General features: G+C 47.6%; 1 protein-coding gene across 1 annotated transcript in view; it reads right to left on the reverse strand.

The window, feature by feature from the left end:
• The window catches only part of LOC110507672 (protocadherin-16), a 197636-nt gene that overhangs the window by 154589 nt on the left and 27577 nt on the right, over positions 1-15470 (reverse strand). The gene's annotated exons all lie outside the window — the stretch shown is intronic.

The raw sequence follows: 15470 nt of genomic DNA on the forward strand, positions 1-15470 counted from the left end.
ATCCCTTCTTACATCCACCTGTAGCTCAGACTGAGTCCCATCAGACCACAGTACCATCCAGACACTATCTCACTATACTGCTCACTGCACATTGCTTAAACTAACACACACCTTATCTCTTATATACAACAGTATTGTGAACTAACACACATAGACATTATCTCAGACCGGACACAGACTATAGTGTGTGGGCACAGTGAAAGGCAAAGTAAACACTACAGCAGCAGAGTTCATTAGGTTGATAATGTTCCTACTGAGAGAAGAGGAGGGAAGGACAGTTGGTTGTATTTGCAGTTCATTAGGCCACATGATGTTGAAGCAAGGTGACCAACTGAAGTCAGAATGTGAAATGTGGGGAGGAAGTAGGTGTTCCCTCAGGGGAGAGCGAGAGCGAAAGAAAGAAAGAAAGAAAGAAAGAAAGAAAGAAAGAAAGAAAGAAAGAAAGAAAGAAAGAAAGAAAGAAAGAAAGAAAGAAAGAGAGAGATGCCTCTCCAGTTGTAAATGTAGCTAATACAAAGTGAGACGCTCCTAAACCATATAATTGAAAGACTATTCACATCTTAATAGTTTCAGAGAATAACAAATACATAGACACATTACTAGACCAATTAGGAGACACAGTTGAAGTCAAACAAATAAATAAAGGTCTATACAATAAAGATAATACTGGCTGTGATGATAGGGAAGCTGACAGAAGCAGGGGGTAGACTGAGACTGGAGTTACACACAGAGACAGAGAGAGAGAGAGAGAGAGAGATTGGAGCTGACAATGATTTAACCCACGTTGATTCATCCTAGCTGGTACAGCTGGCTCCTGCAACATCACAATAAAACTCAGCTTTCCAGCCTGAGACAATTATCTGCTGCTGTGAATAACAAGTCACTTGCAGTGTTTCATCTTATATACAGTATCTCTTATACTCTTCAGCTGTCTCATCACACATTGTTTTTGCTACACACCTCACCTGCAATCACTGTTAACCCACTAGATTCTATACTGATATGGCCAAAGATCATTCATCTTTAAGTGTTATTGGACATCTGAGCTGGACCGGGAGGATGATGTAATGGCACATGTGTCCTGGTTCAACATTGCTGGCACGTCTGTCCAATCAGGGCAGTTTTCACTCAGACGTCTCTAAAGCCAACCATTCATTCAGTGCAGTCCTTACCTAGACCACAGCCTGTGAGAGAGAAAACGTGTCCTGTTTCGAACAATGCTGGCATGTCTGTCAAGGGCATATCTTACTGAAAGAGCCAATGGTTCTCTGCTGTGCCCTGACTTCAAACAAACAAAGGGGAAATCACGGTGTCTATTACTCATGGTATCCACACACACACACACACACACACGGTATCCACTGCACTCAGGCCCAATCAGACTCTAAGAGCCGGTAGTTGAGTTGATAGTGGAAATTGGCAATCAGTCTATGTCTGAACATCAGACACAAAGGGACCTGGCTGGGCAGGTCTACACACAATGCTAAGCTCATTCATATCTACACACACACATACACGCAACCACGCAACCATGCACAAAGAGTTCTGTTGAATGAGATAACACGTCATTAGCCACAGCCAAGCCACGGGAGAACCAATCTTTTTCGTTATGCCTTACACCCCTTTCCCTCACACACACACACACACACACACACACACACACACACACACACACACACACACACACACACACACACACACACACACACACACACACACACACACACACACACACACACACACACACACACAGAGAGAGAGAGAGAGAGACAACGTTCTGTGGAAGGTATGTCTAGATGATTGAACTGTAAAGGTGGCTGGGCTGTAAAGAAGCACAGATCCATCCAATATAACGCTGGTTTAAAGAACAGATGTTACAGCAGAATGACAGATCTATGTCTATGTGTGTCTGTGTGTGTCTGTGTGTGTTTTACTAGGATTTAAAGAGTGTTGTAATTTAATCTGAGGGACGATGATTAGAATACATTAGACCACTTTTCATCTTTACTCTCCTCCAGCCCTCCACTGCTCAATCACCCTGAAAGACAGACAGTCTGTGTCCCAAACAACACCCTATTCCCTTTATAGCACACTACGTTTGGCCAGAGCCCAGGGGAATGGGGTGCCATTTGGGACACAGACAGACAGAGTAGGCCAAGCCAGTTTGGAGTGCAGGCAGGCCAGAACCAGATGTCTGGAGACCTCTCCTCTCCTCCCAGGTAATATTACAGTCTATGATATTACAGCAGGCGCGTCTTCACAACTCTCTGAGATCTCTTGTTTCTCCGTCATCTCTGCTACGGACTCGTGTCAGGCCTGTCAGATCTGCGGTGAATGGAGCTTTGTTGAAACCGACATGCAGACGGACCGACAAATACACACAAACACCCACACAGGAAGGCTAGCAGGACACACACACACCAGTGGAGACTAATGAGGGGAGGACGGTTCATCATAATAGCTGGAACGGCACAAATGGAATGGCCTGCAGTAATATCATAGAAAGTGTAATATTACCTGGGAGGAGAGGAGAGGTCTCCAGACAGGGTAACCATGTGTTTGATGTATTTGATACCATTCCACTGATTCCGCTCCAGTCATTACCACGAACCCATCCTCCCCAATTAAGGTGCCACCAACCTCCTGTGACACTCACGCAAACACACATATACACGCACACACCAGCCCTTAAAGAGAGCCCCTGGACAGATTGCTCTCAGGAAAAACAAGGGAACATGAGGTCACTGGTTTCCTCTCACATTCCAAGATAAGACCTGAAGTGGTCCTTCCCTGGTGGAGAAGAGGAGAGAAACAGGGCAGTGAAGCAGCAGCACAGTACAGGAACACTTTCCTTGATGCACGTTTGGGGCGCCAGGAGCTGTAAATTTGCACCCTGCTCCCTCCCTCCCTCCCTATTGGCTGACGCCTCATATCCCACAGGTGCACTCCACTAGAGAGGCAATCTGAAACTACATCTAGGGCAGCAATTACTGCATTTCCTCTCCTCCCTTCATCCCTCTCTCGCTCTCTATTCCACACCCACTCACTCTTTGTTCCCCTCTCTGATACCACATCACACAGGAAGACAGAATCCAGGCCCTGCTGCACCGACCCTAATTACAGCAGTTATAATGCAGCTCCAACAACTCCGCTATGCTCTCTGCTCCCACTCACTCTCTAAACTGCGTCCCGATTGGCACCCTATTCCCTTTATAGTGCACTACTTTTGACCAGGGCCTATAGAGCACTATACAGGGTGTAGGGTGCTATTTGGGACACAGCCTCTGCCTACAGCCACAGCTCGACTGTAGTCCATACTCCTCACAACAACGTCAACACACACTTATCCTTTCAACAGTTTAAAAGGAACAGGAGTGTCACCTACACTGTCAGCAGTATCAGCGTGACAGCACAGGAAGATGTTCATTCAAATTCTATGGTTGAAGCATGTGATGAAGCATCAGCACCCATTAGGCTGTACTCTGAAAATGACATCTTTAAATCTCAACTGAAGACTCACAAGGAATGGGTCTCCAACCAGAGAGAGAGTTACTCTACAACTCTGAGGCTCAACTATAATCTGTGGTGGAAACAATGCTTAACGGACAGGTAAAGTTAGTTGTTTCCCAACATTATGAAGGATGGTGTAGTCTAGTGGGTATATGATGGGGAGGTTATAAGAAGATAGTGGATTGACAGTGAGATGAGTGCAGCAGACTAGGAGTGTGTGTGTGTAGGGAGGAGTGAGGGCTAGGTGCCTCTCTGTCTGAAGCTAACAGACAGAGAGTAGGGCAGCCACAATTTAAAATTCAATGTATCTCCCAAAGCATCCATTTCTGTGTTCTCTCTCTCTCTCTCCCTCTCTCCCTCTCAATGTATGTGTATCAGCCTCACCAGTAGCTAAATAATCCAATAGGCTACTCACTAGTCCAATAGTACCGAACCAGAATAGTTCCCCAATGCCATTGTGAGAGACAACAGTGGACTAATGACGATTGGAGAAAGAGCAGTTCAGGTATGATAATCACTGGGTACCAATGTCTGCATTGTAAATGATTCCCCGTAGGGCTCTGGTCAAAAGTAGTGCACTATAAAAGGAATAGGATGCCATTTGGACAATGTGTTGAGCAGAAGGTGGGTTATCTCATAGTGTTATTACAGTTAAACAGTGTTACATTCTGGTCCCACACTTCTAGCATGACCACACAGAGAGAGGCTGCACTAAAGAATGTTTCCAGGCGCTTCAAACTGTGTTTCTGTGTTTTGTGTGTGCGTGTGCACGTGTGTGTGTGTGAATGTGTCAAATCAAATTTTATTTGTCACATACACATGGTTAGCAGATGTTAATGCGAGTGTAGCGAAATGCTTGTGTGTGTGTGTGCGTGCGTGCGTATCTCTCAGATGATAGTCCCCACCTACCACCACTCCTTACCACAGACCAGACCACACTAACTACTCCACTCTCAGCCACCTTTCTAGACATAATGAGTCTAAATGACTTCTAAACCCTTCACTCCTCTAATTGTGAGCTGAGAGAAGATGATCTGTCCACACCCTTCTCTGGCTGAATGCTCTGTCCCTGTTTCCACAGGCTTGCTGTGGAAACAGCACCCACCACACACACACACCCACCACACACACCCACCACACACACCCACCACACACACACACACACACACACACACACACACACACACACACACACACACATAAACAAACACAAACACACACAAACACATTCTTCTGCCTCATTATTTCAACCGGCAGTGCTGTAGAGCAGGGTCTGATGGGGGCTGAGGTTGCTGGCACATGTCAGGATGGATTCTTTTAAACAGTCAACTTCTGGATATGGAGTCAATTTGCTGCTCGGCAGTTGAGATGTTTTAGGCCAGCCACACACATACTGTAGGACATTCTAATTCTGCCATGAACACAGAACCCAATATACCTGCATTAACATATCCTCCTATACACATCCCAAGACTAACACTTTATCAACATACCTCAGTACAGTTGACTATTATTAGACTTTTCCTGGGTATGGTTTCTTTGTTCTTTTGATCTATAGAGTCTCTGTCTCTCAGTCTGGATGGATGGAGGGAGGGAGGGGTTTAACACACAAAGGCTTCCTCACCCCCTGTGTGTTCCACAGTGCCACTGCCAACTGCCTGGCACATGTGCTAGAGGACTACAACTAGCTGATAGAACAGAAGGCTTTGCATGCTGTCCTTAGCCATGCCAGTCTCTCCCTGTCCCAGCACCTCAGAGGAGGAGGAAAAGGATGAGTAAGAGGAGCAGGGGGGGAGGATGACAGTGAACACAGTGAATCAACCCTGTCTTTTCATCAAGGTCAAACACAAGAGTCTCTGTCTGTAAAGCCAGAGCACAACACCGTGGGAAAGTTTCCTGATACTCACCTGCAGTCTGACCTCACTCTGTGGTCATTTAAACCCCATCCCCAACCCCGGGACTCTTAATTGGTTAATTCACCTCCAAGGCTGGCTGAGGCCCAGGGGGAGGTGTGCTGACCTCCCCCCCAGCCAGGGCTCAGTATCCTGGGCCAGCAGATGTCCCTCTCACCTGCTGCCCTCCACAGCTCACCACTCTGGAGATACACTTCTGAAGTGGAACCCTGCAATACGATCGCAGGGAGGAGGAATGGAGGGGATACTATAGGGTGTGGGAAAAGGAAATGCGGAAGAGATAAGAAGGAAAGTTAAGTGGAAAGGGAAGAGAAGAGAGCAGAGAGGGAGAGGGGGAGAGAGGGAGGGAGGGAGAAAAAGGGAGGGAGAGGGGGGAATAAAGGGGATCCTTCCCTTCCTCCCATCCTTCCTCCCTCTCTCCATTCCTTCACCCCACACAGAGGAGAGGAGAAACAGAGCAGACATAGGAGGAAGGTTCCACAGCTGGATCCAACCGTTGACTCTGAGATTTTGTCCCGACTGTCCCTCTGGGGATACCTCTCTGGTTTCTTTGTCTCTTCTCTTCTCCTCTCTTCTTTTCTTTTCTTTTTCACAGCCCTGATTCACATCCTTCTACAGATATTGCAGCTGGGAAGACAAAAATTCTTAACTCAAATTCTGTGAATTAATTCGGACCTGGCGGGTTTCAAGCTTGCCGTGCTGACTAACCCTTTAAGTCTACTAGACCGCAGCAGACACTAGTGGAGCCAGGATTCCAATATTGGCTGGGCCAGAGAAATGTGTGGCCACGAAACAACATATTTTTCTAATGATTGAAATGTTTCAAATTGCAATACGAATAGGCTGAAGGTATCCACAAGAAAACAACAGGAAGTTCATCTAGTATCAGATCAATTAACCAAATATACACAGAGAATCAGTGAAACAAAATCTATTTGGTTGATTATCAGACAAGTCACAGGCTTTTGGTCGGGAGTAGGACAGGCTGCTACGCGAGTGATGAGCAAGATCCAGAGTTTTCCTCTCCGTGCTTTTTCTAGGCCCAATGGCCGTTTCATCGTCTCTTCACTCAACTGCCGCCTGCCTCCGCCATATCGTTCTCAACACCAGTTTAAGTCAATATGCTGTTTTCTAGAAATCTGGCTTTTTTTTAGAGTTCGGGCTCATTTAATTTCTGTGGTGTTGGCTTCAGCTCATCGGACTTGAGCAGGACAGGCCTCGAATCTTCAGGCCCGATGAGAACTCTAGTGCAGACTGGCAGACTGGCAGACAGACAGATAGACTGGCAGGCAGACAGACTGTTCTGTCTAATGGAAACTGACCTCCTGGAGACAGAGAGACAGAGAAAAGGGAGTGTGCTCAGTGTTGCAGATGTGCATCAGTGTTTATGCTCATTCCAATGCCCCCGCTCCACACCGTTCCGCTCTACCCAGGAGTAATATTCTCCAGGAAGAATTACATTTGTGAACACATTAAGTAGTACATCCCAGTTTCCTGCAATTTTGTCCTTTCCCTGTAAATACTGTGAAAACCACACAGCCAGTCACCGCAGAGCAGCAAAGTGGTTACCAGGGAAAGGGGACCAAAAACGTGTGTGTGTGTGGGTCTGTCTGTCTGTCTGTCTGTCTGTCTGTCTGTCTGTCTGTCTGTCTGTCTGTCTGTGTGTGTGTGTGTGTGTGGGGCTAACCCAGCCTCAACCCAGCCTCACAGGGAGACTAGAGAACACTGACATTAAAACAGACAGCAACACATTTAGATTGTCCCCGGCCCTCTTCAGAAAAAAATACATTTGGAAAATGTATTATATGGTTCATGTATAAAAATATCACCCTAAAACTGGTCATTTCACTGGTCTTAGTTAGGTAAATCTCACAGTAGACAATACAGTTAGCCCACAGGTTGTATCCTGGGGACAATAGAATATGCAGTACATAAAGCCTACTGGGTTTGAACCCATTTCAGTACAGAGAGAAGAGAAAGAAGAGAAGAGAGAGTGACAGGAGGACTGGGGGAAATTATGGATTGTCCAGGTGTCTTATTCAAAGCCTCCAATTCATTGCACTGGACAAGGTTGCTTTGGTTTGCTGAACTCCAGGTGCAGTCAAACTTCTGTTTTTGTCTGTGCAGCAGGGAGAGTGAGCCAGGCAGGCTGGAAGTCAAAACGCCTGCTTTCATACAACCCAGTGTCTACGTCAAATGGCACCCTGTTCCTGTTACAGTGAAGGGACTTGTGTTCTACCCTCTTGTTGCTTTGAGTCAGTGACTCTTGTCACGGAGGGAAATGTAAATGCTAGCTGGAGACTAAATCCAGCTGGGAGAGGCAGGTCTTTTGTCCCAGCTAAAGAACTGTGACCGAGACATTGAAAACAGAATCTGTGGGTTTGAGGAGGAGTTCAAAAAGTGTTGCAGCACCAAGTTCAAGTACTTAAAAACAGAGACATTGCTTTGAATAGAAGCATCTGCAGGTTGCAGAGAAAACAAGAAGCTTCTACCGAATCAAATCAGATGTGAAAAACGGAGATGATGATCTGAGCCTTCAGGGACCATATGGTAGGAGGGCTGAACCTAATGAACCATTTATTGCCTGGCTGGCACTTAACACTACAGTCTGGTTCAACCATCAGGTCTGGTCCTGGCTCTGTGGTCCTGATCCAACCATCAGGTTACAGTCCACAGCCCACTGTGACACTACATTACATCTGTGGCTTTGGGGCGAAACACTAATGCTGAGGAACACACTTTGAAATATCAATGGCTCAGTGAAGTGGAGCTCTGATGAACGAATCTCAACGGTATAGTTGTCCCTTAGAATGTCCCACAGATGGTGTGTTTTTATGTTGCCAGGCATGGAGTTCACTGAGACTATCATCTCCTCTCTACTCTTCTCCCCTCCTCTCCTTTCCTATCTTCATCTCCTCTTTCGTCCTCTCTTCTCCTCTCTTCTCCTCCTTTCCTGTCTTCCAAATCAGTGGAATGAGTGACGTTTCTAATCATCCTGAACCAAAAATATGAATTGGAAAATCCTCTGTGCAACGAAGCAGATAGATGTAAGGCTAGCTATTACGTTTCCTATTCAACAACACTGTGAGCTTTGTCTATCAAACCACACCAATCAGAGTCAAGGGATGAGACATGGCAGGCCAGCCAGTATCAGTGATGTCTTTTCAAGGCCAGGTCGAGTGAGAGGGGAGGCCTGTGAGTTCACTCCGACGGACGGGTGCCAAAGCACGGTTCAGACAGGAACCCTTTCTGGCTGCAGAGGAAACTGATAAACTCACAAATTTGACTCTCAGCTCAGCGCCAATCCAACAGACAAAACTCCCCAAAAGTTTATGTATTATCTCGCAGCAATCAGTGGTCTTCTCTGGTTGCCATGGGGTTGCTGAAGGGGGCCCTTGCAATGACAGACCATTCTCTCCTTGACTATGGGGGTGGTGGGTTAAACTGCCGAGGTGGTGATGGGTATAGCCTGACCTCACACCCAGCTAATGAGGTCTGAAGGGAGATCAGATTAAGGTTGGGGTGAAGGGAGAGATGGAGGCCAGGAGGTGAAAAAGACAAGGAGGGAGGGAGGCAGGCGATGGAGAGAATGAGGATGGAGAGAGTGGGGGGTGGAGGAAGGGAGGGAGGGATGGATGGGGGAAGAGACGGAGTGCAACAGGAGGAGAGACAGACGAGGAAGCCTCCCCCTGCCTGTGTCACCTCCGCCAACTGTGCCAGCACTGGCGCTCGTTGGGCCTCATTTCCCCTCGCGCTGCCAGGGGACCCCCTCTCGCTTTACCGCTGGAGCCATACCAACCCCCCAAAAACACACAGACAGAGGGCCGATTCTTACTCCGACATAGAGACAGAGAGATAGAGAGAGAATGAGAGAGAGAGGCAGAGAGAGGGATAGTTTATTTCACTTTTGTTTATTATCTATTTCACTTGCTTTGGCGATGTAAACATATGTTTCCCATGCCAATGAAGCCCCTTAAGGAGAGGAGAGGAGAGAAGAGAGAGAGGGAGAGAGAGGAGAGAGAGAGAGGAGGAGAGAAAAAGCGAGAGAGAGAGAGCGCTAGAGAGAGAGAGGAGAGATCGCTTGAGAGTGAGAGAGAGAGAGAGAGAGAGAAAGAGAGAGGAGAAGGAGAGAGGAGGAGATAGAGAGAGCGAGCGAGCGAGAGAGAAGGAGAGAGAGAGAAGAGAAGGAGAGAGAGAGAGGAGTGGAGAGTGCTAGAGAGAGAGAATGAAGGAGAGAGAGAGAGAAGGAGAGAGAGAGAAGAGAAGGAGAGAGAGAGAAGAGAAGGCGAGAGAGAGAGGAGTAGAGAGTGCTAGAGAGAGAGAGAAGGAGAGAGAGAGAAGGAGAGAGAGAAGAGAAGGAGAGAGAGAGAAGAGAAGGCGAGAGAGAGGAGTAGAGAGTGCTAGAGAGAGAGAGGAGAGAGAGAGAGAAGGAGAGAGAGAAGAGAAGGAGAGAGAGAGAAGAGAAGGAGAGAGAGAGAGAAGAGAAGGTGAGAGAGAGAGGAGTAGAGAGTGCTAGAGAGAGAGAGAAGAGAAGGAGAGAGAGAGAGAAGAGAAGGTGAGAGAGAGAGGAGTAGAGAGTGCTAGAGAGAGAGAGAGAAGGAGAGAGAGAGAAGAGAAGGAGAGAGAGAGAGGAGTGGAGAGTGCTAGAGAGAGAGAGGAGTAGAGAGTGCTAGAGAGAGAGAGGAGTAGAGAGTGCTAGAGAGAGAGAGAGGAGTAGAGAGTGCTAGAGAGAGAGAGAGGAGTAGAGAGTGCTAGAGAGTGAGAGAGGAGTAGAGAGTGCTAGAGAGAGGGAGATCCAATAGAAAGGTGATGTGCTTCTTGTGAAGTACTGGTTATTTACCAACAGAATCAGTCATAAATAAACATGAAAGATGCATCAGATAAAGCAGCTCTCTGTCAAACACAAACTACATAACAGCGGACTCTGTTCAGAGCTCAATGAATTTGAGTTAAACAGAAATGGCACCTTATTCCCTATATATAGTGTATTACTTTTGACCAGGACCGATAGGGAATATATAGGGACTAGGGTGCCATTGGGGACACAGCCTTGGTCCAGATTAATGATGTACTCAAGACTCAAAGGGCTAACAAGCACCCATCCACTCTTACCTCCCTCCATTCAATTCATTAAGAAATGGAATCTTGACCAAATGTCACAATTCTGCAGCAAAACTGAAAGAGCTCTTTTGTACTTCTATTAAGTCTCCAGTGTAGAGTAGAGCTGCCCCCCACTGCCCAGGCTCATGTCCTGTCTGAGAGAGAGTACAGTACCACTGTGGCTCCCATTCTGCAGCCCTTTCATTGAGCCACTACAGTGTGTGTGTGTGTGTGTGTGTGTGTGTGTGTGTGTGTGTGTGTGTGTGTGTGTGTGTGTGTGTGTGTGTGTGTGTTCCATTATGGAATACAAGGCTGACTGGTAATGTTCCATTATGGAATACAAGGCTGACTGGTAATGTTCCATTATGGAAGACAAGGCTGACTGGTAATGTTCCATTAAGGAATACAAGGCTGACTGGTAATGTTCCATTATGGAATACAAGGCTGACTGGTAATGTTCCATTATGGAATACAAGGCTGACTGGTAATGTTCCATTAAGGAATACAAGGCTGACTGGTAATGTTCCATTATGGAATACAAGGCTGACTGGTAATGTTCCATTATGGAATACAAGGCTGACTGGTAATGTTCCATTATGGAATACAAGGCTGACTGGTAATGTTCCATTATGGAATACAAGGTTGACTGGTAATGTTCCATTATGGAATACAAGGCTGACTGGTAATGTTCCATTACGGAATACAAGGCTGACTGGTAATGTTCCATTATGGAATACAAGGTTGACTGGTAATGTTCCATTATGGAATACAAGGCTGACTGGTAATGTTCCATTACGGAATACAAGGTTGACTGGTAATGTTCCATTATGGAATACAAGGTTGACTGGTAATGTTCCATTATGGAAGACAAGGCTGACTGGTAATGTTCCATTATGGAATACAAGGCTGACTGGTAATGTTCCATTATGGAATACAAGGCTGACTGGTGAGGGTCCATTATTGAATACAAGGCTGACTGGTGATGGTCCATTATTGAATACAAGGCTGACTGGTGATGGTCCATTATTGAATACAAGGCTGACTGGTGATGGTCCATTATTGAATACAAGGCTGACTGGTGATGGTCCATTATTGAATACAAGGCTGACTGGTAATGTATCGGAGACTAACCCACTCATAGGGTATAAACACACATATGAACTGTGTTTCTATCCTATAATGTAAAGCACTTTGAGCTATATAAATCCAATGCATTTATACAATCAGTGTGTTGTGGGCCCTACATAACACAGACCTACTGTAGGTACTGTATAGCCAATCACTGCATGTTTCACTCTCTCCAATCACCAACTACCTTATAAAGACAACACAATTTGCATCCCAAATAAACCCTATGTACAATGCACTACTTTTGTGGAGAGTCCTATGGGCTCTGGTCAAAACTAGTGCACTAAATATGGAATAGGGTGCCATTTGCAACACAGACACAGTTTAAAGCAGGTACCAATAAGGGCATGATGCTTGTAGGGGAAAATAAATGGAATGTCATAAAGTGGAGTCCAGCCCATAATGCAGTTCTTGGTCTTTAACATGTTATTCCTCATGTCATTCCCTATTTCCCCTCCGTGAGACGACCTGTTTTCCCCCTATATATCTGACCTATTACATTACCAGATTGATGACTGCTAATAGGTTTAAGACTTGTCACTTTAATTGAGGTAGAAAACTATTATTTTCATTCATGATATTTTTGCACAACACCTAATTATAACTATATAAGTATTCCTCTACTGCAGCATTTGACACAGAGAGTAAGTGACAACCTCTCTGAGAGAGAGAGAGAGAGAGAGAGAAAGAGAGAGAGAGAGAGAGAGAGAGAGAGAGAGAGAGAGAGAGAGAGAGAGAGAAAGAGAGAGAGACAGAGAGAGAGAGAGAGAGAGAGTGTGTTAAGACTGATCATGAACTGCTGTTAGAGAAACATAGAGGGAACAGAAACCCTAAACCTTACCCCCTTCAAAATTCTGGACTGATGATCACAATACCCCTATTGTAATGGCTGTTGGACAGTATTGAGTGTGTGGAAAAATGTGCAGTGGGAATTTCTTGCACATAGAGAAAAGGCAGTCGGTTGGTCGTCAGATGTCTCGCTGAGACGCTGGGATGTGGAGCTGCTGGCACCCTGAACACACATGCACAGACACACACACACACACACCCAGAGCCAAGACGTCTGGCCTCACATGGCACGCCAACTACACGTCTACAGCCGCCAAGCAGAACTAAGACAGGCCAGGGAGGCGCCACACACACACAGACAAACACACACACACACAGACAGGCCAGAGAGTGGCTGGCTTTGAAGAAATATTGCATGCTGGGAGCCTGGAGGCTGCTGATGGAGCAGGAAAAGATGATAGAATAACGTAGAAGTATGACATCATAAATATTCTGACCAATACCAGTATATTATTTCTCTGTACTCATCCTTGCTGCCAATAGATGTATAATTGAGACACAGACCTCCCGTACAACCACTGCCCCTGTCTCAGCTGTTATTCTTCTAGTGCCTCAGTGCTTGACTTGGACTGAAACAGGTGCCGATACTCATGTTGGGTGCCGGTACTGTTTATCTTGAGGTGCAGGACCTCCACAATACTTTTGAGCTAAAATGATATGAGAGGAACAGGAGCTCAAGCAGTAGAAAATGTAAGGTGCCAGTACTCAGACCCTGTGAGCACCTGCTCAAGTCAAGCACTGGGCCTCCCTCTATTTCCCTCTCTCCCTCTAGTTCCCTCTCTCCCACACTTCCCTGCCTCCATCTCCCCTCTCCGTTACAAATCTTACTCCCTCTCCCCCTCACCCTTCCCTCTCCCTGGGGCTGTCACTGGGCATAGATCACGTTTGCACATCACTCAGCCCAGCGGAGAGCTTCCAAACCCTGGCCGTCTCAGCCCCAACCCCTCTCTCTTAAACCCAATCCCAACTCATCCAAACCCTGGCTGTCTCAGCCCCAACCCCTCTCTCTTAAACCCAACCCAAACTCATCCAAACCCTGGCCGTCTCAGCCCCTGCCCCTCTCTCTTAAACCTAACCCCAACTCATCCAAACCCTGGCTGTCTCAGCCCCAAGCCCTCTCTCTTAAACCTAACCCCAACTCATCCAAACCCTGGCCGTCTTAGCCCCTGCCCCTCTCTCTTAAACCCAACCCCAACTCATCCAAACCCTGGCTGTCTCAGCCCCAACCCCTCTCTCTTAAACCCAACCCAAACTCATCCAAACCCTGGCCGTCTCAGCCCCTGCCCCTCTCTCTTAAACCCAACCCCAACTCATCCAAACCCTGGCCGTCTCAGCCCCAACCCCTCTCTCTTAAACCCAACCCAAACTCATCCAAACCCTGGCCGTCTCAGCCCCTGCCCCTCTCTCTTAAACCCAACCCCAACTCATCCAAACCCTGGCCGTCTCAGCCCCAACCCCTCTCTCTTAAACCCAACCCCAACTCATCCAAACCCTGGCTGTCTCAGCCCCAAGCCCTCTCTCTTAAACCTAACCCCAACTCATCCAAACCCTGGCCGTCTCAGCCCCTGCCCCTCTCTCTTAAACCCAACCCCAACTCATCCAAACCCTGGCTGTCTCAGCCCCAAGCCCTCTCTCTTAAACCTAACCCCAACTCATCCAAACCCTGGCCGTCTCAGCCCCTGCCCCTCTCTCTTAAACCCAACCCCAACTCATCCAAACCCTGGCTGTCTCAGCCCCAACCCCTCTCTCTTAAACCCAACCCAAACTCATCCAAACCCTGGCCGTCTCAGCCCCTGCCCCTCTCTCTTAAACCCAACCCCAACTCATCCAAACCCTGGCCGTCTCAGCCCCAACCCCTCTCTCTTAAACCCAACCCCAACTCATCCAAACCCTGGCTGTCTCAGCCCCAAGCCCTCTCTCTTAAACCTAACCCCAACTCATCCAAACCCTGGCCGTCTCAGCCCCTGCCCCTCTCTCTTAAACCCAACCCCAACTCATCCAAACCCTGGCTGTCTCAGCCCCAACCCCTCTCTCTTAAACCCAACCCAAACTCATCCAAACCCTGGCCGTCTCAGCCCCTGCCCCTCTCTCTTAAACCTAACCCCAACTCATCCAAACCCTGGCTGTCTCAGCCCCAAGCCCTCTCTCTTAAACCCAACCCCAACTCATCAAACCCTGGCTGTCTCAGCCCCAAGCCCTCTCTCTTAAACCCAACCCCAACTCATCCAAACCCTGGCCGTCTCAGCCCCAACCCCAACTCATCCAAATCCTGGCTGTCTCAGCCCCAGCCCCTCTCTCTTAAACCCAACCCCAACTCCTCCAAACCCTGGCTGTCTCAGCCCCAAGCCCTCTATCTTAGACCCAACCCCAACTCATCCAAACCCTGGCTGTCTCAGCCCCAGCCCCTCTCTCTTAGACCCAACCCCAACTCATCCAAACCCTGGCAGTCTCAGCCCCAAGCCCTCTCTCTTAGACCCAACCCCAACTCATCCAAACCCTGGCTGTCTCAGCCCCAACCCCTCTCTCTTAAACCAAACCCCAACTCATCCAAACCCTGGCTGTCTCAGCCCCAACCCCTCTCTCTTAAACCCAACCCCAACTAATCCAAACCCTGGCTGTCTCAGCCCCAGTCCCTCTCTCTTAAACCCAACCCCAACTCATCCAAACCCTGGCCGTCTCAGCCCCAACCCCTCTCTCTTAAACCCAACCCCAACTCATCCAAACCCTGGCCGTCTCAGCCCCAACCCCTCTCTCTTAAACCCAACCCCAACTCATCCAAACCCTGGCCGTCTCAGCCCCATCCCCATCTCAGGCACACAGACACTTGTGAAACAGGAATTAAATGAACAGTTCCCTCTCTCCCCCAGACCTCCTGTATGTTAGAGTGTATGATTGCTGCAGCAGCAGTAGAAGCTTTGAAGTCTGTAAGAAACAGACTGATAAAAAGCAGAAAAACAAAAAACAAATGGT

The sequence above is a fragment of the Oncorhynchus mykiss genome, chromosome 27 (genome assembly GCF_057628025.1).
Source record: "Oncorhynchus mykiss isolate SJ-2025 chromosome 27, ASM5762802v1, whole genome shotgun sequence".
Lineage (NCBI taxonomy): Eukaryota > Metazoa > Chordata > Actinopteri > Salmoniformes > Salmonidae > Oncorhynchus > Oncorhynchus mykiss.